A 26,503-nucleotide genomic window follows, 5' to 3' on the forward strand; every position below is an offset into this window, starting at 1 on the left:
AGCCCAAAGGAATTAATCTTTTCTGCAAAGATAAAGAGGTGACCCAGCCTCTGGCCGGTGTGGCTCAGTGGTGTGGGATTCCATCCGCTGCCTTGGTTGGAGCACCTTGGGGAGGCAACCAATCGATGTGTCTCTCTCACATTGATCTCTCTCTCTCCCTTTCTCTCTCCCCCCTCCCTTCCACCCTCTCTAAAAGTCAATGGAAACAATATCCTCTCATGAGGATTAACCAACAAAACAAAACAAAAAAACAAAAATAAAAAGCAGGTGACCCAGGACAATCCAAGTTAAAAAAAGTTCTGACATTTTACTGTGTGGAGTCCACTTCGACTGGCGGTTAACTTTAGAACCTACTCCCCTCTGTAACGTAGTCATCACCTAAGTAATCTATATAGGTACTCATGTACAGGTTGAATATGAAAATAGGATGGGGGCAAAAGGCAGGTAGGAAGAGCGTAAAATTCCTCCCTCATCCTTCCGTCCCTGCTGAGGGATTTGTCCTGTGCCTCGTCGGTCAGCCGAGCTCAGTTTCTCAGGCTTCAGGGTGACTGTGAGTTATGCTACAGGGTTGTTTATCTAGAACCACATATCCTGTGTCTTACAGATGATTTAAGAGACCTCAGAGGGAAACATTAACTATCTTTATAAACTCATCCGTGACAAGTACTTCTATACACACACACATTACGCAAGAAAATGAATGAAACTGAGAGGCCGATTTTGGAGAGACCTTTAACCTTTTCTGTCTAAATTTCTCACTTGTGAAACAGGGAGGCTGGTCCCTGGTCATATGGTCCTGTGCCCTGGGCATAATGAAGCTTAATCCAAAGTGCCATTGTTGTCCTCCTGGTGACCTCCCTGGGCACATGAGCAAGGCTCTCTGGTCTGGGAGGGGCCGTTAGACATCATTTAGAGTCATTTAGAGTGGGTTTCAGGTCAGCTTCTTACAGAGATGCTGCGGGATGTGCAGGAAACCGCCCTAGTGGCTGGTGTCACTATGGGGCTTTGGTTCTTGTTTTTAATAACAAGCAGGTATGATCAGCAACCGAGTGGAAGGTAAAATGCCAATCTTTCCAAACTTCTGCGGAGGCAGGGGGCTGTTCTGCCTCTCCCCAAAGCAGCTGTCATCTGCTGCTCTCTTGTCACACTGACACGGCCCCCTGGCTGGGCTGATTGGTCGCTGGCAATAACCGATGTGGAATACTGATATTCTCGCAGGCAGTTCCTTCCACTCCAAAGAGGCTCCTCGCCTCGCCTCCCTGACCCCAGCCTGGCGCGGCCTCCCGACCGGCCGCCCCTGCGCCGGGGGAGGCGAGTGCTGGGCGTGATGCGGGGCGGCCGCTGAAATCCACCAGCTGCTTCCACGCCGGCGCTCGCGGGAGTCCTGCTCCAGACTTCCCGGGGTTTCCACCGCACACACAACTGTATGCGGGCCCGAGGGGAGGCTGGAAAGCACTTGTGTGTGGTGGTTTTTCACCTTCCGTCAGTTTGCTGGCCGCAGCCCCAGCCCTGCCTGGAGCTTCACGGTGGATTTCTCCCGGCCTGAGACGCTGAGGAAGGATCCCTTCTCCTTCTGTTGACTTTCTATTTTTATGGTAAGTGCTTGCCTTGAATGAGCCGGGCTGCTGCAGTGAACAGGACCGGCTGGCTAGCTCTCGCTCTTCCCAGCTCAGCTTAGTGACCTTCTCTCTGCGTTTCCCCTGTTTACATGCATCCATGTCTGGGGAGCTCACTAAAACGCCGGGAGTCATCGGTCCGGATTGCCTGCCTCTTTATTTTCATTTTTTTTGCTATAAGCCCGAGCTCCTCGGCTGTGATGGAAACATAAGCACTCTCTCTTTGTCCTTGAAGCGGCAGCCGGGGGAGTGTGCTCAGGATGCTGAACTGCAGCAGTGTGCAGGGGATCTGTGGAGGGTGACTGACAAATTTGGGCAAGATGAATCCTTGGCATGCCGAGGGGCACTCTCTCAGAATCCAGGAGGCTCGGGGCCGATCTGCCCACAGAGCAAACTCTTCCATCTTCCCAGGTGAACACGAGCACATGCATGAGTTGTGTCGGAGTCCGCTGTGGGCAGTGGTGCTTTACACACCTGCCGGAGGGTCCAGGATGGCCCTGGATCTAACCACTTGGGCAGTAACACTGGCGGCGGGAGGAATCCTGCACTGGCCCGCGGGGTAGGCTGCATGACCTCATTGCTGCTTCCCCTTTGGAGTCTCAGGGTGCCTGTTCTGCAAACCACAGTTTACACCCTCTTCAGAGGTGGTGGCGTGTCAGTGTCGATAGGAGCATTTTTGAGTTGACAACATAGTTTCATTCTCCCGCTGGGAGGTAAAATGCTTTGAGGCTATTGGAATGGTTAGACTTTTCGAAGAGAAAATAAGCAGGTTTGCGAGGAAGAACATGCGTGTTGCAGCATCCAGGGGCAGAGTGTTTGTTCCAGGGCATTACTCTTAGAACAGGGTCCTGGTGGTTCCCCTGCTCTCCCGAGGCTTGCTGCGGAGAGCACCCCAACTTCAGGTCCATCGCTGGCTGCCTCTTGAAGCCCAAAGGAAGCCAATAACATTTTGGTATAGTTCTCACTTTGTGGAACCAGGGAAATTTTCCTCCTCCTCTTTTTATTCTTTATTTTTGGTAGCAGGCGTGTTGAATTATTTTGGTCAGCGCAGCATCCCGATGAAGAAACGTCACAGTTGTAATTCTGCTTAGTTGTTTTCTAGTCTTGGGCTGGAGAAGGGTCACCTTATTGGATTTTGTGTGGGCTTTCTAATTCTGGTCCATTTCACTCGAGGGAAGCTTCCCGTTCAATGTAATTCAGACTCTGGTTCATAAGACACTGTACTCACACATTTGTTTCTTTGACAAAACAAATAAATGAGGAAACATGAGGGGTAATAAGTGAGGAAACAACCGTGGAGTGCAATTTCTGGTCTCTCCCCCTGTTGACTGGGAGTTTGGATATAAAGTTCCTTAGTGTTCTGCTCATTCCCACCACTTTTGTTTCCACTGTCTGTGTGGATTTTTCTTAAAATAGTGGTGATGACATCAGGCATAGGCTTTTATCCTGGGTCCTAAGTAAAATCATTGGGTGTTTTATTTTTGGTGGAGGTTCTCTGCCTATATGAAAACATGCATGTAAATATCTGCAAATTCTTGCTCTTTATTTAAGTGCTAGTCCAGCTGCAGAGTAAAACCGCAGTGGGTTAACAGCAACAGCAACAAATTAAGATCTTTGCAGACTGTGGTCTCCGAATTCTTAAGTAATGTTTGAATTACTTTTAGCATTGTTTAGAGGAGCTGTGCTAATACCCACTCTTTCTTACTTCGATTAGGGTTCCTTTGCTGGTCCTCTGATGATTCTTTAATGTTTAGTTGTTTACTTTCATCCTTAATGGTGTTTTCTTACTTTGCTGCCTTTTTTTTTTGGTCCAATTGCAAGGATTTTTATCAAGTGCCTGGCAACTCAGCTTGAAGTATTTATTCATCGACTTGGGTGTCATGGAAATAGACGCATGCCTCACACTGCAGGCAATTTCAGATTGTTTAAAAAAGACTTCCTTTCCATTAGTAGCAACTTCAGCTATGAAATTAATCGCTAGGCTTTCTTTGTGTGTTTTTTTATTAAAAATTTTTTAGTGTTGACATTATTACAGGAGTCCCTCCCCTCTCCCCCTTTTGCCCACCTCCACCCTCCCCTGCCTACCCCTTCCTTGTCCTTTACCAAATTATTGTACATGTCCATGGGCTTACTTTATTTTGCTGAACAATATTTATCTATGCAGTCAGAACTGCATATGTATATGCAAGCATAGACACAAATGTACTGTTTACTTGGGACTATTATGTGTTCATATTTTTAATAGTTTTGGCATGTTCACTCAGAGAATAGAAGAAAAAATCCCTGAGATACCGAGATTGCTTAGCATTCTCTATTCTATAGCTAGCTTTTTTTTTTGGTAGGGATTTTCCAACTTCCCACAACCCTCCTCCAGATAACACCTTTGGGAATTTCTCTGAATTGGGAGGGTGCATCCTTCAGCCTTTCCTAGTCTCATGGCATGGTGTCATGTTAATTTCTTTGCAGGGTCTCCAAAGGCAGCATAGGAAACTACTGCAGGAAAATTTGATAAAAGCAGTGCTGAGTCGAACCGGTAGCCTCTCGGTGTGATGAAGTCACCGTAACATTTTATTTGCGTGTGCTAATTTAGCTGCTGTGCCTTGCAACTGATTTTGCCTGCAACCCTAGTAAATTGAAGTTTTTCGAAATGGATCTAGAATCACCTCAATTGGTGTCGGTGCAATTACTCACTTTGCACATTTCTTAATTACAGCTATCACGGAAACAGTGCTCCTGCTCTATTTCTTTTCGATGTTGTTTTCATTTGAATCCTGCAGCTTATATTGTGAGTCAGGGCTTTCCATTTTTATCTTCTTTCTTTCTGCTTTCTCTCCTTCCCACTTTTGGTTTATATATGTTTCTACATGTGAACATGCATATGTGTATACACATATAAGCCCAGAGTTGGGCACAGCTTCTCTCTTAGTAACCAAACTCCAGTGTTCAACCTGTGATCATGTAACTCAAAGAAGTTGCTCCCATTAATATAAATATAACCTCATGCTTTTGCAGACATTCTTGTCATTGAAACTGTTTTCCATAGTTGATTACCAGGACCAGAAATAGAATCAGTTTTGCATTTTAATTAATGATATTCTGGTTCTGTCTAGGTTGGACTGCCCTTAAATCCTGACATATTTACTATCCAAAAGGTCTTTGTATTAAGATGTAGAGTTTATGGGTGATGCCAAGTAAAATCATTTGATTATGTGATACAGCCTATCTCTGGGAATTGAATGAACAATATCGTTAAGGATGTTGGCTGAATTTTTCTGTTGCTTTTCCCAATGTAATTAAGCCAGTATATTCCCTTTACCATTTCTCCATGAGCCTCTTTTACAGAGTAAAATGAGTAATGTACAACTCCCACACAAAGCTGCTTAGAGGAAGGATCATTCTTGAACAGAGATTCAGAACCACTTCTGACACCAGCTATGGTGATCTACTTTGAAAGGAACTTGCTATTCAGTTGGCAACTCAGACAGATTGTATAACCTAGGAGAAATGTTCACGAGCTGGGTTGAATACTGCATTTTGATTCGTTTCTCAGTACTGAATTTGTTTAGGGTTATAGTCACTAGAAAAGCTTCGCAGAAAAAAATCATGCCCTCAGTAGTATAATAACCTAACTAGGCTGTCATAAATGTTTATGTTGTCATAATGTTTATGTTAAGTTATATCTCTTGGATGGTAGAGGGAGATGGCAGAATTCTGGAGGAGAGCCACATCACAGCCCCAAAATAATGCAAGATGAAAGGGGGAAATTCTTCCCTGTTTTTAGCATTTAATTCTCTAGAAATACCATGGGCTCTTAAGTCTGAAGAGCTAAGAGATTGTTAAAAACACACAGTGACAGGTTTTGTGGGCTTTTTCTCTAATAGAAATCGTTGACCCTCAATTAGGCATCTGCTTAGTGACCTTTCACCTTGTGTGAGCCAACAGCCATTCTTACAGAAAGCAGACACATTATAATACAGCAGGAATTCACTTACTTCCATTTTTCCAGTTGGTCTCCCACTGGGGACCTCCTGTGAGTGTCAGAGAGGGAATGAGTGTCTGGAGATCATCAGAGACCACAGCCAGTCACAGCAAGATGTCTTCAGGACCCCAGGTTCCAGTCCAGCTCTAGCCATTAACTGGCTGTAAGACACAAACTCATGTCTTCTACATTGGGCTTCGGCCAGATGATCTCAGAGAGCTCTCCCAACCATTGAAAATTGTATACTGTTATTTTACCTCTAAGTTTTGCTAGGTGGATGGTAATTTCTAAGACAGTTGACTCCTCCTGGAGGGGATGGGTTGTACCTTCCCCTGACCCTACAAAGCCCACAGAACTATGACAGTGACATGAGTTTTAGTTACTCAGAAAAGTGTGATAATGGTGAACCTTGGTGGATAGGGCTCATGTGTATATGGTGACTACCTGCTTACCCTGGAACGTCTTGAAATGTCTCTCCTTACCATCAAAGAGACCTCAAGCAACATCTTACCTGCCCTCTTACTTTCTAGATCAGGAAGCTGAGGCCCAGGGAAGTCAAGTGCCTTCAGGTTTGGAGACATGGTTAGCACCTGGGCAGCACAGTTCAGTGCAATGTTCATGGCTTGACTCAGGCCAATGTTTCAGTCCTGGTGTGGGGCCTTTCCATGAATCACAGCTGACACTCACTGTGTCATTCATCACTCACAGAACTGCTTTCTGGCATCTCACTCACTGGGGTCCATTATTTCTGGGATCATTTCATGCAGATTATGTGGCTGTACCAGCCAGAGTGAGTCATGTCAAGCAAATGTTTATGGTAATTTGTTCATGCTTGTGCAGAAATGCATTTTTTTATATTGAAATTCTGCTTTTCTTATGAACATTCCAAGAATTTTCCAGGCACTATGCTTAAGTCCCCCCTCCCCCCCACCCCCATGCTTCAGCTATTTAGTTGATTACTTCTTTCTGTTTTGTGGAGGGGGTGATGCTTAGGGATTCATTCCTTCATCCATCCATTCACATAGTACTTATTGAGCACCTATTGTGTTCACCCTAATGCCAAGCAGTTGAAATCAGTAGTGAGACAGCTGGATGCAGCCACTGCTCTGAGGAAGCTCAATCTAGTTATGCTTCATGGAGGTGACCATCTTTTGATGTTCAGCCAATGATCTGCTTACTGTTTCATAAAGAATCCAGTCAAAACAGTTTGCTTGGGCAGTTCTCACCCATGATTATTCCACGGAGAAGTTCCTTTGCTATAAAGACACCTTTGCTGTCATCACAACATATATCTTACAGTTTTCCAATGCAGTATTTTTAGCTTCTGATTTTGTTCTGTGACTGAACAAAAGAGATTAATTAGCTAAGCTTGTTTGTACTATTGTTGTGACTCAAGAAGTGACAGTTGCATTCTTTGGCCAAACTAACCCATTCCCTGGAATCCTCAGTTGATAGTCTGGATAGCACAGTGTCTGTGGAACAAATTGCAGGTGAAAGACCAAATTCCTTGGCCATGCACACCAGGTCCATCATAATGGACAGCCCTTGCTTTCTCATTCTGATTCTTGTTCTGCAACTCCCCTGGAATGTTCCAGAAGAACCAAAATATTTGCAGTGCTCAGAAAGCCCTCACTTTCCTTAGTGCCTTTGCATATCCTGTTTCCTCTGCCCGGAATGTCTCTCTTTCTTCAGACTGACTTCCAGGAGGAGTTCAGATAATCATCTCTCATAGGAACTTTTTGGTACTTACCACCTTTGTGTGACCCTTATTGTGCAAAGCTGAGCTAGGTGGACCATGTCTGTCCTCTTACATTCCTTGGTACAAAGATATTATAGGACTTTATAGACTAGATTGTAATTATTTTCTACTTGGCTCTCTCTCCCAAATAGACGTTTTGTTTCTTGAAGATAGGGACTTTATTTTTGTCTCTGTACCACAAGGTCTAGTTCGGTGACTGCTACAGCAGATACCCACTAATTCTGGAACGCATGGATTAGGAGTGACTGTATCTAACCAATGGTGCTGGGTTTGGTGACTGCTGCTCTCTGTGGACAACTAAACTTTGCAAAACAGTGTGACTCTCTGAATTGTAGCGAGAAGCATAGAGGTTGACAGCCATTAGAAATTCCATGCAAAACCTCAGAAAATGTCTCTGCCTCCAGATGAGTTTAAATAGAGTAAATAACAAGGCTTTATGAAGTGTCTTCTATAAGCATAGTGCTGTGTTAGGTCCCTAGGAATGCAAGCTTAACTTTTTTTAAAAAAAAAAGTAGACTTTTGGTCAAGGTGGCAGCGTAGGTATATGTGGTAGTCACCTCCTCCTGCAACCACATCAGAATTACAACTAAACTACAGGGCAACCATCATTCAGAACTGCTTGAAATCTAGCTGAATGGAAGTTCTATGACTAGGGATTTAAAGAAGTAGCCACATTGAGACTGGTAGGAGGGGCAGAGACACAGAACTGACTGGTCCCACATCCCCACATGGTGGATAAAAATTAGGAGGAATATCTCAGCTGCGGACATCCCCACACCCAGCTTAGGGTTCTAGTGCCCATAACTTCTGGCTGTAAAAACCAGTGGGAACTGTGGCTGAGGGAGACAGAGGCTGCTGGAGTCCCAGGCAGTTCCTCTTTTTTTTTTTTTTTTTAAAAAAATAGTTTTGTTGATTTTAGAGAGAGAGGAGGGGAGAAGGAAAGAGAGATAGAAACATCGATGAGAGAGAAACATCATTGATTTGCTGCTTCCTGCACACACCCCACTGGGGATCGAGCCTGCAACCCAGGCTTGTGCCCTGACCAGGAATCTAACCAGTCACTTCTTGGTGCATGGGTTGACACTCAACCACTGAGCTACATTAGCTAAGCCCAGGCAGTTCCTCTTAAAAGACCCATGAACATGGACTTACTTGGACTCTCCTCCTGTGAACTCCAGAACTGGAGCAGCAGCTCGAAGGGCACCAGGGACATATGGGGGTACTGGAAGGAGAAGAGAAGAGAGAGAGCAAGAAATTGAAAACCTATTTGAAAAAATAATGACAGAAAACTTCCCTCACCTAGTGAAGGAACTAGACATACAAGTCCAGGAAACTCAGAGAGTCCCCCAAAAGATGAACCCAAACAGGCCCACACCAAGACACATCATAATTAAAATGCAAAAGGTTAAAGACAAAAGGTTGCAGCAAGAGAAAAGCAGTTAGTTACCTATAAGGGAGCTCCCATAACACTCAGTTGATTTCTCAACAGAAACTGCAGGCCATAAGGGAGCGGCAAGAAATATTCAGTGTTGAAAAGCAAGTACCTGCAATCAAGATTACTCTACCCAGTGAAGCTATCATTTAGAATAGATGGACATTTAAAAAGCTTCCCAGACAAGAAAATGCAAAAGGACTTCATCACCACCAAACCAGTATTACATGAAATGTTGAAGAGTCTTTAAGAAGAAAAATAAAAAATATATAAAAATATGAGCAATAAAATGGCAATAAACACTTACCTATCAATGATTGAATCTAAAAAACAAAATAAATGAACAAGCAGAACAGAAACAGAGTCAGATACAGAGGACATTTTGACAGTTGCCAGATTGGTGGGGAGGGGTTGGAGATATGGGTGAAAAAGGTGAAGGGATTAAGAAGGACAAATTGCTGTTACAAAACAGTCATGGGGATGTAAAGTACAGCACAGGGAATATGGTCAATAATATTATAATAACTATGTATGGTGTCAGATGGGTACAAGATTTATTGGGATGATCACTTAGTAAGTTATATAATGTCTATAATCACTGGGCTGTATACCTTAAACTAATATAATATTGTATATGTCAGCTGTAATTAAGAGATAAAAAATGATTTAAATTAAAAAAAGAAGTAGCATAATTTCTGTCCTCCAAAGTTCACAAATTAGTAAGGACTTGTTCAATGTGTAGATTACCTGGTTATTAGGTAGACTGTTACAGAGACTATAGTAGGGTGTAGATGTACAGTAAGGCAGAGGGAAGAAAGGGCATTCTAGAAAGAGGAGCTGGCTTGAGCAAGAACCTAGAGATTTGATAATGTGTTAACAATGAGGTGCCTTTGGTGGGGGAGTTGGGAGAGTGGGGGGCGGAGGGAAGCAGAGTCGAAAATGCAGGGAAAGGTGAAGAATCTTTGGATGGGGAGATGGGAGCGGTATCTAAATGGCAGTCCGTTTCTGAAAGTTGGAAGATAATTAATATGGTCTAGAAAAAGCCAAATGGAAATTTGTTTGGAATCTCTCTTCAGGTTTAATTAAATCAAAAGTCTGTGTTCAGCAGGGAAGGGCAGTTGCTCAGTACAGAACTGCATAGGATTGTTTCTCAACCATCCCTTTTGCCCTTGAGGGTAGGCCTTGATATTCAAAGTCATCACAAGGAAATGAAGCCAGGAAATCTAACCTAAATCAATCAGTTAGACTTAGAGATTAAGGTCACTGAAGTGCCTGTTCATATACTATCCAGAGTATAGAAAACCCCATGGCCCTTTGGTGCTTTATTACTTATAACTTAGGTTTCTTTGTCTTTGGCAATTAACTTTGTGCTATTTACAAGGAATACAATCATTTTATGAACCAGCAGTGATATGCATGTGTAAGCTAGTTTCATGTGGAAGAAAAGTAGCTTAGGATTTTCTATCTGTGATGATTCAGTTCATCCCTAACTTAGGATTTGTGCTGTGCCTCTTCCCTCCCTTGTTTTTTCCTGAAATAATCAGAAAACACATGTTTAGGGAGTGGTAAGTTAAGTTTTGTGCATCTCAGAATTGGGTCCCATCAGATGACTCTTCAGCCTGGAGGTAACCTCAAAGGACTGAGGAGTTGCAAGGAAGATCTCAAGGTATCTTGGCCAGAGCATGAAAGCAAATACATTTTGTTTATGGAGCAAGAGATGATGAAATAAAAAAAGCTTCATTTATTCACTCACTTATTCAACAAGTACTTACTGAGTACTTACTCTGCTTCAGGCTCAGTTCCAGGGACTGGAGGTACAGCAGAGTGAACAAAACAGTCAACATCTTGCCTTCATGGAGCTATCGGGATGACACAGACAAGCACCTTAGCATATACAGAACATGTCAGATGGTGGTAGCACTATGGAGACAAAGAAAATAAAGAATGTCTTTGCTACGGTTATCTTCACATTTGGACTTTCGACTCCTTTAACTTATGCATTAAAAATTATCTTCTCTCCATTCACTGTTTTTAGCTCACTGTTATTATCTTTAATTTCTGTCTAGTCTATCATAAACCACAGTCTCGGGGTGTGTTTTTTCCCTTAGATAAGTTTGGCTGTTGAAATAATTGGAGGTACTAGGAATAAAAATTATAAGCAGGCTTTTAGTTCTTGAGTTGATGTAAAGGACTATGGGCTTCAAGGCTCATGAATATTTTTCTCAAGGGTAAAGCTGTCAGAATTTAGATGAAGAACCTGGGAAAGAAAAGGACCTGTTTCTTGCTTGAGTTTGAGGGGGGCAAGTTGGGGTATTCTGGCAGCCTGGTAGCTTGAATGCAGGGAGCTCTGACCCTGGGAGGGGACAGAGACTTGATTGACATCACCAGCGAGCACAGCTCGTTAGGAGAGGGAGGTAGAAGTGAACTAGAAAGTGAACACACAAGAAACTGAGCAAAGAATTTCAATTTGGGAAGAAGGGAGGGAGGGAGAGTGGAGAAAGCCATAAAGACATGCATATCAATGAGCAACATTGACAAAAACAGGTTCCGCCTAATGTAGCACATCTGGGGGAGTTGTGTAATGGGAATGGTGCCTGGGAAAAAAAGCAATATTTATGGATTTCCCCAAATTCCCACTCTCTATTGTGTGTGATCTTTAATTCAGTATCAGTGTTTCATTCTACTCCAAGCAAGCTTTTCATCCATTCGTTCTACCTTGCTTCTGAAAGAATTAGGATTTACAGGAAAATATCTCCTGGTGGTGGTGAGCCTGGCTCTGGAGCAGGCAGTCCAGTTCCCAGCCTGCTTTTGCCACCTACACACCTTTGGACTTTGGGCGGGTTAGTTAGTCACTATGTATATCATTGCCCTCAATTATAAAAATGGGGATAACTAACAGTCCCTACCTCAGAGAGTTGCTGTGAATGTTAAATGAGGTGGTACAAGGCAAGCGCTCAGCTCAGTGCCTTCAAGATGATTCCATTGCCAAACAACTGATTAATTCATTCTTATCATTATTTGTGTCTCTGGCATTAGGAATTTGGAGAAGTTCTCATATGTATGTGTGTATTTGCCTGCTTAGCAGAACTTTTCTTTAATAATTGTGATCATACTTTCTTCTTCATGTTTCTGATTCATGATTTTATGATGAAGCTTTTGGGAAGGATCTCACAGTTTTTGTTATCAGTCTCTTAAATGCTTGTTGTAATTTGGAATTCATTTGGACTGTAAGTGTGACTCACAGCGCTGCATGAATAGGGGAACTGAAGGATCACGTGGCTACAGGGCTCCATGGGAGGGGGCACCTACTAGGCACAGGAAGGGACTTTTGGGCAGGAAAAGGGAAAGCTGAGCAAGAGGGCAGTAAATAAGATCCAATTCCTTTTTAAATTTTATTTTGATAATTTTTTTGATATTTGAGAGGGGTTGGGGACAGTTGCTCCTCAGGTAGCGCACTGGAGCTTGCTGTTTCCTGGAGAGAATAGCCGGGGAGGTGGGATTGGTGTAGATTGGGGCGGGGGGAGGCAGTGATTCGGGAGAAGTATTTATGTGCCAGTAAGTGTATAGGGAGGATTTCTACAATTAGGATGCCTGGGTCACAGGGCACGTGAGTTAAAAACTTTGACAGTTCTTACCAAATTGATAGGCGTGTGCTAATTTACACTCCCGCCAGCCACAGAGAATGCTTGTGTCCCCACTCCTAAGCCCACTAACGTTTTGCTGTTCGCTAGCCTGCCGGGTGAAAACTTCAATTTGAGCACATTTCCACGGGTTTACCTTGTATCTCCCTCTTCCGTGAACAGTCTGTCTGTTCATGCCCTTTGCGAGCTCACTTGTAAAATTCAAGTGTTGGCCTTTTTTATTTTTAGGTGCTCTTTATAATCTGTTCATTTGTCTTTTGATATTACATGTGATATTCTGAGCATAAGAAGTTTTTTATTTTCATGTAGTTAAACTTGTCATATGTTTCCTTTGTAGTTTCTGGATTTGAGGTAATAATCAAAAGAGCCTAACCCACTCTGGGAACATAAAACTGGTTCTTTCAGTTTCTTTTTGTATTTTTCTAATTTTATTTTTGTCTGTGTCTTTAGTTCACACTTATTTTTGGTGTAGTCATGAAATAGAAATTCAATTCTATTTTCCCCCAATAGCTACCCAGTTCCCTCCAAACATTTCTTGAACACTGTGTCCTTCCCTTGCCTGCCATGTGCTAATTCTTGAGAAAGATGATGTTTACCAGGGTGAAGGTGGCCTGAAAGGGTGGCATCATCTATTAAACCCTCCCATGCAGGTAGAAGTATTTTTGGCCAGTCCGCTCTGTTTTGTTGACTGTTGACTTGTTGGCTAGCTCTACAGTGTTAACCTCTCTAGTTTTATGTGTTTCAGTGTCTGGTATGGCTAGTCTTTTCCTGTTGTTCTTTTTTTGTTCCAGGTTTTTCTGGATCTTCTTACATGCTTATTTTTTTCTCTATCAACTTTAGAAATTGTCTAGTTCTAAAAAAAAAAAAAATCATGTTTTAGGGGAAAGGTTAAATTAAATTTATAGATTAACTTAGGTAGAATTTTTAAATAAAATTGTTCCAACCTATCCCCAAATAGGATATATATTCTTATTTATTCAAATCTTCTTTTATGAATCTCAGTAGTATTTTAAAGTATTATATATATATATGTATATATATACACCTTAGTAGTGCTTTTTTTAAAAATAAATTATTCAGAATGGTTTTATGATAAGTCCTTGTCTACTCTTCACACATTTCCAGGAGTATTGAGGAGTAAGAAGAGAATGGAAATGTTCTTTAGGTACCATACACAGAATGAATAAATTAGCTGGGGAAAAATACTGAAAATGTATACAGGTAGATGTGATTGACTCATTTCTTTTATTGCTCCTTTAAAACACCATGTTTTGAATTGTCAATCTAACTCTTAAAAACGTCTATTTTAAATTCACAATTGAATTTAATAAATGTTTTTCACATTCCCAAATTCAGAGCCCCAGTTGCTCAAATCCTTTTGCAAGTGTCCTGTAACATTGTCTTATTATTAATTAATTTGTCTATAATTAACTCAGGAGGCAGTTAATGAGCACTTACAGTAGACCAAGCATTAGGAATATGAATATTAATAAGATATGGTCCCTTTCATTTAAGGGGTTTGCTGTTGACTAGGAGGCTGGCCTGAAAATAAACAATAATAAAATAAAGTAATGTGCCTTCTTGAAGACATGCAAGGTGGAGTTGGAGCATGGAGGGGAGGGCTTAAGGCTGTCCTGGGGCAGAGACGCCATCACTGAGGAGGTAGCGTCTGAACTGAGACCATTTAGATGAGTTGCAAAGCCGGGGAGGCTGCTCCAGACAGAGAAACTATCAAGTGCAAAGTCACTGAGGCATAAGTGAACTTCAAATAATTTAGTCTATGGGGCAGTGTAGGAGGTGAGGCTTAGCCAGTGGGCACGTGCCAGATCTCAAAAGGCTTAATATGACCGGCAGAGGAGATTTTGCATTATTCTGTAGGCACTGGAGGAAATTTTGAGCAGGAGAAAGACAAGGTCAGATTGCAGATAACATCACTCTGGTCCCCAAATGCAATCCAAATTAGAAGGACATGTGCATACAGTGAGGAATAATGGTGTGGAGATGATAATAGTGGGCCCAGTGAGAGGCAGTTTTCATTAGGCATCAGGAATGACAAAGGGACCTCATGTAAGATTCATTCATTCAGCAATTACTTTTTTAAGTCACCTGTAGGCTAGGCTCTAGTCTAGGCTCCAGGGATACAGTAGTATATAAAATAAATATGTTCCCTGCTCCCAAAGAGATTACATTCAAGTAGGAGGAGACTTACAAAGAAGTTGATAAACTGTTATGTCGGGCAATTGTAAGTGCAGCGAAGCCAAATGAAGGGGGAAGGGAGAGTGGCATGGAGTGTGCTGGCCAGGGCAGTCCTCTCAGCAAGGTGATCGTTGAGCAGAACCCTGAGTGGGGGAGTGAGGGAGGGTGTGAACCAGGGGATGTATGGGGAAGAGTGCCCCACCGGAGGGAACAGCCCGTGCAAAGGCCCTGAGAAGAGACCGTGCTGGGCATGATTAAGGACTAGCAAGGAGGCCAGGAGGACTAGAGCAGAGTGACAGAGGAGGAGGCTGGGAGCCAGAGGTCATGGTAGGGATTAGAGTTTGCTCAGAGTGAGGTGGGAAGCCAGTATAGGACTTCCATGATTTGACTGGCAGCCTTGAAAGGATCTCGCTTGCTGCTGCATGGAGAACAGAATCAGGGAGTAAACACATCAGGTAGGTGGCTGGTGCAGAAATCCAGGAGAGAGGTGAGGTTGGAACAGGGTCGTGATGGGTGGTAAGATTATGCATCTGTCTCCAGCCTGGAGCTGAAAGGATGCGGGACAATGTGCCCAGGAAGTAAAATGGGCAAGTATAGATGAGATAACTACTGCTAAGGAAATAGATAGTATCCTAAAGGGAGGTGAGGAAACAGTAGCTGGGGATGGTCACCTTAGTGGGGGTGGTCAATGCGGTTAGTATGGTAGGTGGGCCATCATGAACTCTTGCAGGGTTAACTTTTATGCATCTGTGTACTTGTAAACCACTCTGAGATGTGTGAAATGATTCAATAGAGAATCTGGGAATTTCCTTACTCTGGGAGGCTGTGTTAAATAGGGTTAATTGGAAGTGTATCAATGATGTCTACTTTCCTGAGCAATAAAATTGATAAATAGACTATGCTTAAATTTAACTTTAAGCAGTTTCACATCCTGAGAATTTTCAGCAAACAGTAATTAGGGCCCTGATAGCATAAGAAGTTGGCAGCCCATTTGCATCCACATGGGAGAACAATGTGGGGGACACAGAATAGGACCCACAGATCATGGATCGTGGGAGTGTGGGGTAAATGAATTAAATGTGGCTGAAAATTGTACATTGCCTAACATTTTATCCAAGTGCTCCTAGCTGAAAGAGTTCTTCCTAAAGCCTGGGTACTTTTTTTCTTTAGCAAAAGGTATAAAATATTCCAGAGAGTTGAGTCAAGGCTAGTCCCCTTATCTCTGGAAGTTATCTTTAAGTGATATAGAGCCATCCATCCCAAATAGTGTGTTTCTGTAAATCATGCAGTGTGTTATGTCATTAAAGATTTTATGGATCCCAGCCAGATACCCCTTTTATCAGACCCTGCCTTTTGAAGGACTTTAAGCTGTTTATAAGATTTTAGATTTTCCCTGCAATATTGAGGATGAAACCATGCCCCAAACTGCCCTAGTCACTGGGGACTGGGTAAGTTTCCACACTATAGGACAAGTAGAGATTAAAACTGGACAGGACTGGAAACTTTCCTCTTGGCCATACTGATAAAGTGATATAGTTTGATGTGTTGTTTCTCCCCCCCTCCCCCCAGTTAACTGTACTTCCAGTAAACCGAGCACAGTCCTCATTGAATTAAGGAGTCCCTTAAACCACGGTAGTCATTAAAAAACCTTTCTTCTGTTATCCCCATAGGCGGCCTTAACTGATGCCTGTTTTTATAACCTTATACAGACTTATGTCATAGTGTTAATGATACAGCATATATGTGTGTGAATGTACCCATATATGCAGACACGGACAAACATATAGGCATATGTAACTCTTCTCTTCTCCCCCCAACCCCCAGACCACAGCAGTGTTTTTGAATCATGAACTTTTCTTATTTTGCTTTTAATTCTTTACATCTAGCTTAGTGTCTGGCACAAAGTAGGAGCTCAAAAAATGGCTGTTGATCAAAACCTAGAAACAGATTTTGTCTTTTGTTACCTTTTAAAAAATTCTCACCCAAGGACTTTTTTTAAATTTCATTGATACTTTGGAAGAGAGAGGAAAAGAGAGAAAGAGAGAGGGAGAAATAGCAGTAAGTTTTCTCTCATGTGCCCCCTGACCGGGCATCGAACCCGCAACCCAGGTGTGTGCCCTGACTGGGGATCGAAACAGCAGCCTTTTGGCCTATGGGACGGTGCTCCAGCTAAGCCAGGGCTCGTTACTGTTTCCTTGTCATCCTGTTGATTAAATACTCCTGTACTCTGTTCAGTGTTGTATTCCTTCGGAGTCCCTAGTGTTATACCTTGTGTTCTAACTTGGTTTTCTGTGACAGCCTATAGCATATTTATGACTCCACCCATTAAAGAACGGGCTCTGCTTTCAAGGGAAGGAGCTGTGGAGATGGATGTGGAAGGAGCATGAGGCTAGAGCATAAAAGGACATGTCGGTGTTCACGCATATGTAACCTCATGCTGGAGGAATTTAGGGCGCTGAGACAAATACATAATATTTGACAGAGTAAAAATAGATCAAAAGGTAAGGAAGAAGTGGCGGGGACAAAAATGGAACGAGGAATGCAATTAACTTGCGTGCCAGCGTGACCGAAGCATATGGCACGGGGACCACAGCTTTGACCGTAAGCTTTCCGTCAGCCGGCGGGAAGAGGAACCGCTGGCGGGAATGAAGGCAGAGCCGTTCTCGGGATGATTGCAACTACTCTTGGCATCAGCATCAGACAAGACGTTCTCCCAGGAGTCTCTATAAAGAGTATACTGTGTTTTGGTATGAAAATCATCACATTTTATTCTGCTGATCCTCCATAAACGCTTCCCTGTTAATAGTGCTGCTTCGAAGCAGAATTCTCTAGAAGGCTCTTTTAGGACTGCAAGGTTCCTTGGGGTACCCTGCTCCCCCTGGCTCCGATTTGGCCCAGCGATATGAAAGGAGATGGAGAACTTGGCCTTCAAGCAGTCTTCCCCGCGTATTGCTTTTCTCAGCTGAGGTTTTGAGAATTACTCGTTGGCGTTGGACTTGAGGTGGCATTATTCCCAGGCGCGTGAGCCTGGAGTGCAGCTGGCTGCTCTGCGTGGCCGTCAGGGAGAGGCGTGCCGTCTCAGCCAAGCGCCAGATTAAAGCTGGATTAGCGTCCTTTAGAGCGAGCGGAGCTGCTAACAAACATGTTTGTTCGCCTGAATGACAGGACGCCCTCCTTATTTCCAAGGGCAGCCATGGGGGAACCAAGCAACTAGGCCACAGTTGCACACCACCCTGTTGATTGCGTAGTGCTCGGACAAACGTGAGGTTCTCCCCGGGGCTTTAAACAGGTATTCCTGGGATACATCCAAACACTTAGCAAAGTACAGTAGGTTTTGAAGGCACGAGTTCCCAAAGTCTGGACTACATGCTCAGTCTCATCCCTCACCTCCCCTTCACAATGACTCTTTCCCATTTTAGCAAAGAAAAGAATCTCTTTTATCCTTCCCAAATATTACTGTAGTGTATTATGCGTTGCTATACAATCCACCGGGCACTGAACAGAGCAGAATGCAAAATATTCTCTTGCCAAGTAAGTAGGGTAGTGTGTGAGCAAAAGGACTTTCCAACATAAACATATACTACATTGGGATGAAGTTCTGTGGGAAGTGGACTCAGTGTAAGAATTAAAGGAAATGAAAACTAACCACATGCATTTCCCAGCTGATAAGGAGGAGCTTGAACTTGGTCAGTTATTTTAAAAATGGATAACGGTGTTTGTATGAGGCAGGGTTCTCTAGAGAAACAGAACTGGTAATGTACACTCACCCACACACACACGTGAACACACGTGGGGTAGGGGGAGGGAGAGAGATATTAAGAGATTCTAAGGAATTGGCTCTTGATTATGGAGACAGAGAAGTCCCAAGGTCTGCAGTCAGCAAGCTGGAGACCCAGGAGAGACAACGGTGTCAGTGCCAGTCCAAAAGCTGGCAGGCTGGAGACCCAAGAAGAGTCGATATTGCTCATCAGTGACCCAGCTCAAGGCAGTGAGGTGGGAGGAGTTCCCTCGTACCCAGCCTTTTTGTCCTAGTCAGGTCTGCAGTGGACTGAGAGGCCCACCCAGCGTAGGGAGGGCAGACGGCTTTACTCAGCCAGATGTCAGTCTCCTCCAGAAACACCCGCACAGGCGCACCCGGGGTAATGTTTACCAGAATCTGGGCACCCTATGGCCCCGATTGAAACAGAATTAACCGTCAAGGTGGGATATGAAAGTTCTGTTTTAAAATTTCACTATTTACATAAGCCAGAAATGATATTCTTTGTAATCCTGTATCAGGTTATGATGATTTCAACTTAACTTCATGGGGGGGGGGTAAAAATTCAGGAGGGAATGCATAGGTCTTCGTTCATTATTTTGTTTTTAATCTTTCAGACATACACGAGCAAAAGGGCTTGAAGTCCCCTTGCTGTAGGATGACCCAAATAATTTTAGCCTTATATCTGCTTTACCCAAAAGACAACCTCACAGATAGAGGGTTAGTCCTTTCTTTAAGCAAAGAACATAGGTTCAGAATATGTCGCCATACAGCACTTCTCACTGCTTCCTCCGCCACCACCCTGGTCAGAGCCACTGTCAGCTCCTGACTGGATCGTCTGCAGCAGCTTTGAACTTGGCTGTTATGCTGTGTTCTCAACACAGAAGCTCGGAGTTACCTGGCTAAAATAGAAGTCATATCATGTCAGTCCTCTGCCCCAAGTCCTATTTTGACTTCCCATGGACCTAAATGATGTCCTCCTGCGGACTTGTACGATTCCCCCCACACTCAGCTAGTCCCTCTGCTCCAGTCCTCCAGCTGTCGCCAGGCACTTTCCAATCACATATCTTTGCACTGTTACTCCCGTGCCTAAGAGCACTCTTCTCTCTTATCCTCTTGGTGGACCCTTACCTCCCACCCTTGGGCCACATGCTCAGTGGAGTCTTCCTCACCCACCCTGTGTGCGATTGCACCGCTTCCCACCCCTTGATACTCTGTCTCCCTTGCACCTTAATTTTTCTGCATAGTATTTACCACCTTCCAACATACTGTATAATTTACTCACTTGTTTTGATATTATCTGGATTTTGGCCCACTGGTGTGGAGTGGTATCTGATTGTTTTAATTTGCATTTTCCTGATAACATACGATGTGGAGTGGACTTTCTTAATGTCACCAGAAACAGAGTTAGAAGCCCTTTTATTTTAAATGCTTAGGACAGATTTGGGGTGGGGGGGGCAATGGAAAAAGATGTTTAAATGAATCATTAAAATAACGTGATATTTGCATTTCTTGAACATTTTATTTTAACGAAAAACTTAAGATGATTTGCTAATCTTTTGGTGTGGGGATAAGACCATTTCTTCAAATAAGAATCCATAAATTTGTGTTCTACATTATCTTTCTTGCATAAATCGTGCCTGTAATTCATCACTTAGGAAGACTAGACACATGTGAAAGCAACCTAAGGGCGGAATTCAACGAGTGTTTTGTGATTTCCCTCATTACTACAGTTGCTTATTCTATAGCAATTATTTCTCTATACATGACTCAGCTTTATCAAGTGTTTCCAAAGCTTTCCACTTATTTTTCAGAGAAATGTCAGCTCTCTTTTTACACTCACATTTCATTGGCTTGCATGCTATTTAATTCAAGTCACATAATTACAATAATAAGAATAAATGGCATAACGTGGTTTGGGGACAAAGCACAACTAATTCTTGAAAACCATACAAATTAAATAAAGGGTTCAGAAGCAGATGAGTGTGTTAAAGGTTAGCCAGTTTTTGCAGTGAGTTTTCGTGAGCTGTGGCATCAGTCTCTGTTTCACGGAGAGACTAAAGATTGTCTGTTGACAATAAATTGGTTTAATTGGCAACATCTATAAGTGATGACCTTGTGGATTGGGACGGGAATGATTCATTTGTGGGGAACTGTGATAGAAAAATGCATTTGCCTCGAATGCAGTAGATTATCCGTGTTATTTTCTGGCCTCTCCTCCCCAGAAGGCTGTGCTGTAACCTGGGACTCAGAGCATGGGACTGCGCCTCATACGAAAAAACATAACTTTGACTTTACCATCGTGTGTAGGTTTTATAATAATATACTTGACATAAATATTTATACATAATTCATATGTGCAAAACTTGATCTTTTTTATGAAGAAATGTATGCTTTGGAACGTATTAATGAGGAGGTTTTTGAAAACCCTTACCTCCTGGCCTGCTCTGAGTGCCCCAGCCCAGTCTTTGATCATTCCTTTCAGAGTCTGAAAGATTGATTAACAAATTGCAGCTCCCGCTGTTCCGTGGCTCCTTGCCTTTGCTTTGGCCATTATATTTGTTGATATGCTCTTGTCACTTCTGAGTGATTGATTGGCACTCTGTGCATCACCCTTCAAAACCAGGCCACAGTGCAGATGCCTTTAGGAAACTTTTCCTAACACCCCAGTTTGTGCTCATTGCCCCTGGTCTTTGCTACCATGGTACCCTTTATAGAATTATTTAAAAAGTAACTGTGATATTAAACACTGGATTATAAGTCTACTAGAGGTAAGCACTGCATCTCATTTACCTTTACACACAGGACGTAGCAAGGTGAGGGTGCGAGGTACTCCGTGTTCATTTTACTGAAGAGCAATGTGCTGAAGTTCATGTTTTGCAAAGTTCAAGGCCATTGAGTGACAGAGTTTTACCTTAACGACAGCCCTTTATGAAGTTTGGATGTGAAGAGCAGAAACTTTACAGAGGACCAAAAGAGGTTAATGTAAAAATTGCACTTTTAAATTACTGGACAGATAATAGATTTGTATCTTGGCTACATCCTAGTCTTATCATTCAGGCCTTGAAAATTTTGAGTCAGCTTTAACAGTAGATATCCTAAATATGTTTATCTAAAGTTGGGCGTCTTCTTAAATTATCCCAGGCTAATTTTCTGTAAATCTTAGATTTCCCTCAAGTAGCTAAAGGAGGTTGAGGTTGGGGAAGTTTTTATGTAGTGCAAATAGAGTTAACTAATTTTTAAGGTTTTAAAAAATTATTACTATTGAGCTTCATCAGTATAAATCAGATCATTAAAATGACCTTTTTGTTTGTTTTTTACCTAATACGGTACTATCTGATGGGAGAATCAGAGAGGCATTGTTGAAAGAGCATTAGCCTAAGATTCAGATAACTTGGGTTTTTTCCCAGTGATGCTTCACTCAAGATTTGCGACTTTGATTAAATTCCTGAACCTCTCCGCGATTCACCTTCCAAATCTGCAGGCTGGTGTTTCTCAACTGGAGGTGTTTTTTGCCCCCCACGGGATATTCGGCAACGTCCGGAGACAATTTTTGATCGTTACGATTTGGGGGATGTTACTGGCATTTACTGGATAGAAGCCAGAGCTACTGCTAAGCATCCTACAGTACACAGAACAGCTGCCAACAACAGAGAACTCTCCATCCAAAACCTCAGTAGTGCCAAGACAGAAATCCTGGGCTAGATAACCTACGAGGGGCTTTTCCAATTTAAGTGTCATTCTCAGACATAGGCTGATCATGCCTTTTTTTTCTTATTTTAAATGAGCTGAAGAATATAAAGATGACTTGCAATGAATTCAGTTGTCCAGTAGGTCTGTAAAGGGTCCTAGTGATTTTCAGTGAACTAAGTAACATAAAGAAGAATAAATGTAGTTAAAATTTACTACTCTGCTCTTTTTCTGATTCAGCATTCTCAAGTGTAAGTTAAATACGGTTGCAGAAAACCCAGGATAGATGGAGTTGTTGATTTTTTCAGCAGTCTGACAGCTTCCCATTCTGTCAGAGAGGTACCTGTAGTATTTATAGGACAGGGTGAAAACTATTCAGTGCTGGAGAGCTTAAATACTATAATTTAGTTGAAAACTATATTTCAGTAAATAGCAACTTTCAAAGGTGGATATTCATCCCTGTGATTTAAAGTAAGATTCATCAGAGGTATTAAAATGATAGCGAAGAAAACCGAATTTCATGGTTTAGGATCAGTTAAGAATGAGCATCAATGCTAGTAAAATTCAAAGTTATTTTGGAGCAAATGTGTACTTTAAAATTCTCAGTATTGATTAACGGTTATGGCCTATCTGCTTCATATTTTTATGAAATAAAGGTTGGCGTAAAGAACCTGAAAATAGGTTTCAAAAGCAGCAACACAGATGCCAACTACATATTTCTAAGTATAAGATACATTTTTCACTTGTCATCTAAAATGTTTTCTAAAGAGTGGATCTCTTCTTGCCTAGTCACCTCTCTCTTATTTGCCTTCTCTGCCCGCCTGCCCCAGCTCCGTGCACACTTGACTTACCATGCATGGAGTGCAAGTTGGAGCCCATGCCAAGCTCCTTAGATGGTGGGCCGTGTCTTTTTCGTCTTTTTATCCTTAACGCCTGACATGCGGTGGCTCTAAGTCACCTCTCTGTCCTCAGGCTTCAGGCTCTTTCCCTCAAGGCAGCCCTGGCTTAGTTTCTGCTTGTTGCTCTTACCTTTGAATCCCTCCCTCTTGACCTCCCTCTGTTCCCCTCCCTCCTGCCCCTGCTCTCCTTTCCTTCCAGCTTGGCTTGGTGTTTACAACTTTTGTGGTTGTGTGGCTCCATTTTATGTAGCAATTTTAGATGTTTAGAATAGAGGAGGAGCTCTCCCACCCGACCCCAGCCTGGACACTGCTGGAACCCATTCTTCAGTCTAGTAAAATCTCACTCCTTCATTTAATTACCAAAGGAACTCTTTTGAACAGCTAATGGATGGGTCTCCTGGCTTGCTTTCCACCCCAGCGAGAAAAATCAATTTCTCAAAACAAATTTCCCCTTTCCCTCCTCTGATTATTATGTAGCATGAGAATTGACAGCGCACAGATGGGACGATTACAGAACAATTTTTTCACTCTGTGTTGAAATACATTTGTGGCATTTCTGTCTCAAGGAAAACCAAACACTTGGCTCGAAATTGAGAAAAATGCAAGTCGGCAAGCTTATCTGTAGCTCTTTATGAGAAAAGAAATGGGGTATTTTACAGCTGTCGGTGGTCCTTGTGCGGTTCTTTTTCTACTGCTGTGTCAATTACGTGCCCCCTCTCCAAAGAGAACTGGCGTATAGGCAAAATCTAAGCCAGCAGTTGAGATCCTGGACTACCTCCATCATCTGGTTTTATTCCAGCGTTTCCCAGGGGCCTGTTCATCCCTGGTTTGCAGAGCAGAGTTGTAGCCTTACTCATTTGTTCGCGTGCTGATGAGGAAAATGATGAAGGAAAGGATGCTCTCTTTCCTCCTCTGCTTTGTCATCCTGGCCTTGGTTGTGCGGCTTGATTTTCTCATTAACGATGCAAGGTCCAGTTATCTGCACTGTGCTCAGCTGGGCATCATTTCTCATATTTTATTTTCTATTGGTCAGCGCTAATGAATAGTCTTGGAACTGATTTACTTAGCACTCTAACTATGCCACAGCCAGCACACTTTTGAATAAAAGTGCTTATGGTTGTTAGAACTGAAGGGATATTTCTGTATTTCTGATTGGCTCCCAAATCCATCTCTTGATGCCCTGAAGCTAATTGTCAACTGTTTTATTTATAGAAATGGTTTCTGCAGTGTAGTCATGTCTAGTAAGCCGCCATATGGTACCTTAATATGCCATCAAATGGGTAATGAAAGCTTAGGAGCAAATTTTCAAGAACAAATAAGACAAATGTGATGTGTAGAATGAAGTTCATTTAGGACAGTGGACACCAGTGGCGGGATCACTAAGAAGGGCCTTGCCTTTCTCTCAGCTGTTTGGAAGACAGGAACTTTTAAATAGACATGCCCAGCATAGTACTTAAATTTTTAAAAAATTATAAAATCAATACATGTTTATTATTTAAAAATCAGTATGGCATGGAAAAATAAAGCAGAAATGATTCAATTTATCTCCTTGCTTCCCTAATACCACTCTTTTTATTTATTGATTGATTGATTTTAGAGAGTGAGAAAAGGAGAGAGAAAGAGAAACATCAACATGTCATTCCACTTATTTATGCCTTCATTGGTTGATTCCTGTATGTGCCCTGACCGAGGATCGAACCCACAACCTTGGCAATGGGGTCGATGCTCTAACTAACTGAACTACCCAGCCAGGTCCCCAATACCACTCTTGGGGAATATGCATTTAAATAATCACAGAGACAGAGAAAGAAATAGGATGGAGCCAAAGTCACATATATGAAATTTCGAGATATATAAATGGATCATAATATGTATAGTTATCCAACTTGTTTTTTTCAATTAATTTGTCTTGGAGAGTTACAACCAGGATATGTCCATCCTGTTGTTAACAGCACTGTAGTACTACAGATCGTAAATGCAACATGCCATTATTTAGCTAATCTGATAAACATGAGGTCACTGTCAATGTTTTACTGTTACGAATAGTGACTTAGTGAACATCCTTGCATATATATCTTTGGGTACATAGGCTGACATTTCTCTAGGATTAATGGAATTGATCACTCAAAAGTTTGAATTCTGATGAATATTCTCAAATTGCTTCTCCGGAAAGACACTGTTTTAACTGACATGTTCACCGGCACTAAATGAAAGTGCTTGTTCCCCCTAGGGCCCTATCATCCTAATTAGTACCCAGTGCTTTTCTTGATGGGGAAAGGTTTTGGGGTTCTTGAGAATTTTTTTGAGTGTGAGTGGGCAGGTAAATAATTGAAAAACCAACATCAACATGAAAATTAAACTAAGGATTCCAGAGCTTATTTTTTTTATAATTGGGAGCTTTTTAGGCTCTGTGGGAAATGGAATTTTAAAACAAATATGCCCAATATATCATATAGGTCCATGATATGCCCAGCATAGCATGCTGTGGAAAGAACATTGGGTTAGGAGCAGAAAGATCTTGTTTTGGTTTTGGCTGGCCTGTAGTTTAGTGATATCACTCACTCCTCCAGGTCTCAAATTCCTCAATTTAAAAAGGACTCTGTACGATAGAGTGATGGCTTAATAAATGCTTGTTGAATGACTAAAAGAATGAATGCAGCTTTTGAAATTTCCTTTTTAAGATTAGGAAATTCCACTAGGCATGAAAATAAAAAGACAGCATCACAGATTTCAAAAATTCCAGCTAAAAAGTCTTTCTATTTAGTTTGAATTTGTTTTGTAGATTTACAGATTTTCTAAAAAAACACATTTTCTCAAATGGACACAAAAAATGAATTCTGGTCTCGGAGTGCAATGGTACACTTAACTAGCTTGGAGAGAGTTTATATCTACAGAACTGTGACTGGGTAATGCCATTTGTCACAGATGGGGATGAATTATTGTCCAAAACATTAAAATATGTGATGCATAAATCGACATTGGCAGCCAGTGGAGAAGATCTTATTAGTGTAGTAGACAAAGTTCTGAATGTTTACTTCACAGAAGAAATGGCTTCACAAACCAGAAAACTAAGTTGTTATAGAAACTCCCATGTCAGATACTTTGTTTTAATTCTAGTGTTAAGTTATTAAATGGATTCAGACACAAAGGAAGTGTAATATAACTTAAACTAAGATATTCCAGTTTTCTTAAATTGCTTAATTGAAGTCCGTTTACTATCTAGATGGGAGTAAAGTATTTTTGTGTAAAATATCCATAGATTTATGTTGGAAAAATGTATAAAATCAAATCCATGTGTTATAAAATGGTGAGCTTTCCCATGTTTATTTCTCATTATAAAGTATCTTTTTACCTGGAATCAAAATAATTTAACTGGTATCAATTAATGACACAGGAAAATGTATGTCCCAACTGTATACATTTTCATACACAGAATCCTAAATCTCTTACTTAAGGAGTCAGGTAGTAGCTACTATTAGTTTAGGAAAGAAAATTAATAATTAGTATCCCAGTCTACTGAGTAGTCAACCATTT

At 42.0% G+C, this 26,503-nt stretch overlaps 1 protein-coding gene across 2 annotated transcripts in view; it reads left to right on the forward strand.

Annotated features, from left to right (window-relative positions):
* The first annotated feature begins 1,195 nt into the window (after window positions 1-1,195).
* The window catches only part of ANO4 (anoctamin 4), a 227,097-nt gene continuing 201,789 nt past the window's right edge, over window positions 1,196-26,503 (forward strand). Inside the window, exon 1 of one of the 2 annotated variants that reach the window (XM_081127861.1) lies at window positions 1,196-1,595. The gene's annotated coding sequence lies outside the window, so the exon portion shown is untranslated. The remainder of the gene's footprint in view (window positions 1,596-26,503) is intronic. The other variant, XM_081127860.1, reaches the window with a different exon arrangement.

The sequence above is a fragment of the Miniopterus schreibersii genome, assembly GCF_964146895.1.
Source record: "Miniopterus schreibersii genome assembly, chromosome: 2".
In the NCBI taxonomy this organism is placed as follows: Eukaryota; Metazoa; Chordata; class Mammalia; order Chiroptera; family Miniopteridae; genus Miniopterus; species Miniopterus schreibersii.